The following is a 2,895-nucleotide window of genomic DNA, read 5'->3' as shown; positions in this document are numbered from 1 at the left end:
ATTAACGTTACCTATCGACTTGCTTTTATTTCTGGGTGTGTTTTGTTTGTCTGACCTCCTGCCTCCACCTCCCAAGGATTACAGAGTTGGGCCATGATGTCTAGTTTATACAGTGGAGAGGATCCACGGCTTCGTGCATGCTAAGCAAGTGCTCTACCAACTGACCTATAACACCCCCCCCCCAGGTTGTTTCTATAAAATTTTAAAATTGGTGCTCGCTTCAGCAGCACATACACTAAAATTGGAATGATACAGAGAAGATTAGCATGGCCCCTGCGCAAGGATGATACGCAAATTCGTGAAGCGTTCCATATTTTAAAAAAAATTAAAGTTATTTTTAAATTATGTTTACATGCCTGTGTCTGTGTCCACAAAGCGAGTGCAGATGCCTGCGGAAGTCAGAGGTACCAGATCCGCTGGAGCTGGAGTTACAGGCGGCTGAGAGCCACTCACATGGGTGCTGGGGCTTGAACTCAGGTCCTCTACAAGAGCAGTATGTGCCCTTACCCAGAGCCATCTCTCCAGCACCTTGAAAGGTTTTGGGGGGCTGGTAAGTAAGGAGGATATGGGTTAGTTGGTAGCCCAAACTGGTATCAAACTCATAATTCTCCTGCCTCAGCTTCCCAAGTGTGTAGGCCATCATTACCAAGAGTCAAACTTGTATTTAATGAACTTTTCCCTGAGAATTGAGGATACACTTTTTATTATAATGTTATTTTATTCTCGTGCCTAGAAGAAAAAGTAGTCAGTTAACTCATTATTTTTAACACATGAGTGCTTGAAGCAACCTTTTAGAGGGTGGTAACAGTTCACATGCTAATTCTAACTCATCTTTTTCAAATAAATACGTATTTACTTAAATCCTTGTAAAGACACTTCTTCCTCCTCACAAAAACCACACTGATACGAACCTCATTTCCTTTTTAATTGTATAAAAAAACCTCAGTGTCTCAAAACATATAAAGGAACCCACACATGGAACGTTTATTGAAGCCCCACTGTGTGTCAAGATCGCAATGCCAAACTAGGCAGACTCAAGTTGTTAAAGAAAAACAAAACCAAAAAGCAAACCAACCTATTTTCTCTTTCCTTCTGTGAAGCAGTAATGACTGCCTCACTCATGAGGGTGGCCATAAAAGCACAGACTTTGAAGAGTGCGGCACCCTTAATGTTTACGAGGGAAGCCTCGGTGACTCCCAGCATGGATTTTATGGGTTGCTTTGTATACAGAAAAATCTCTGAATCTGAGATTTTTGCTGATTTTTTTTCCTATTTAAAATTTTCCTGACAGGAAATGAAGTTAGAAGACAGGAGCATCACTCCTGAAGGAAAGCCTGAACTTAGTAAAACCAGAAGGATCAGGTGAGACACCAGTTCAGCCGAGAGGCCAGACAGGCTACACTGGATGAGCCAGAACACAGTAACACGTCTCCCCAGCAGATGCCAGTGTTTTTATTCCAGCAGTTCCGAAACTAGACACCAGCAACCCGTGGGTTCCAAAGAGGGCAGCAGGAGAGCGTCTTAGAGGTGCTCTGGTCATGGGGCCCTAAGGAAAAGAGAATGTTGTTTTAAACTTGTTGTGTGTGCGTGTGTGTGCATGTGCGTGTGTGTGTACATGTGTCATACTCAGAAATGCCATGCTGCTGTGTGTCGGTCAGAGAACAGCTTGTGCAGGTTGGTTCTCTCCTTTCACCAAGGGGATCCAGGGAATCCAGCAAAGGTGCTGAGGCGTGGCTGCGGGTGCCTTTACCGGCTACGCCACCTCACTGGCCCTGAATACTGGCTTTGGTGTCTTCCCACCAGAGAACAGAACCTGTCTCTGGCTTTCTGATTATTCTTTCCTCTCCTGAGCACCCAAGCGTCTCTTCTGCTTTCCTTTACCCATCCAGAAGCCGCTACTCTTTCCAAGGAAAGCTGCATGCCCCACAATTCCCTGTGTTTCCCCCAGGACCCGGTTTAAAGTCCCACGCTGCTGTTGTCATCATCCTCATCAAAGCTTAGTGATGCCCCCGCCAACTTTTTAACTTACTCTGCTTCTCCTCCTCTTCCTCTTGCTCTTCTTTTGAGACGGGGTCTCACTGTTCAGTCCTGGCTGACCTGTAACTCTCTCAGCGTGCCAGGCTGGCCTTGAACTCACGGATCTATGCCTGCCTCTGCCTCCTGAGCATATGAGTTAGCAGGAACAGTGGTAGATCACTCGCCAAACGCCGATCGTATGAGGCCCAGGAACAATCTTCAGTACAAGATGCTCAGCTCCCTAGTCAGGAAAAACCAAACAGGGACGCGCTCTCCGACTCACAGACTGGCAAACATTACAGGAACAACAACAACAACATTGGTTCCTGGAAAGGGTTCTCAGAGAAAATGCTCCACAGGGAAAAACAGAAATCGCTGTAATCAACCTGGAAGATATTTCAGCTAGAGGTCTGATTCTGGGGAACCTTCCCGACGAGAGTTAAAGGTCCCGGTACTTAAGGTAAGCACTCTGCAGACACACCCTTACTGTCCGCACTGCAGATTTCCTAGGTCTCCACTCCATGTATGCCACGCTATTGTGATGACATTTGCTCTTGCTCACAAAAAGCCGTGAAGCCTGTCTCTCCACTGTAGTGATATTTGATTGTAATCTAACAAATAAAGCGTGCCTGAAGATCGGAGTGCAGAGCTAAGACACTAGTTAGCCGTAGAGGCCGGGCTAGGCACACACCTTTAATCGCAGCACTGCAGGGGAGGGGGGCAGAGACAGTTGGATCTCTGTGAGTTCAAGGCCACCCTGGCTATGTGAGATTGATCCAGTCTAAAAGAGAAACAGAGCCAAGCAGTGGTGGCTCACACCTTTAATCCCAGTACTTGGGAGTCACAAGCCTTTAATCCTAGCACTAGGAAGACGGAGAC

The 2,895-nt window shown here is 46.4% G+C and overlaps 1 non-coding gene across 1 annotated transcript; it reads left to right on the top strand.

Annotated features, from left to right (window-relative positions):
* The first annotated feature begins 211 nt into the window (after positions 1 to 211).
* Positions 212 to 318, top strand: LOC119813765. The gene has a single exon (XR_005285226.1). It is a non-coding gene; the product is annotated as a U6 spliceosomal RNA (small nuclear RNA).
* The last annotated feature ends 2,577 nt before the right edge of the window (positions 319 to 2,895 follow it).

This window comes from Arvicola amphibius, chromosome 4 (genome assembly GCF_903992535.2).
Source record: "Arvicola amphibius chromosome 4, mArvAmp1.2, whole genome shotgun sequence".
Classification (NCBI taxonomy): domain Eukaryota; kingdom Metazoa; phylum Chordata; class Mammalia; order Rodentia; family Cricetidae; genus Arvicola; species Arvicola amphibius.
Note: the sequence above shows the minus strand (reverse complement) of the source record. Positions and strands in the feature narration are given on the sequence as shown.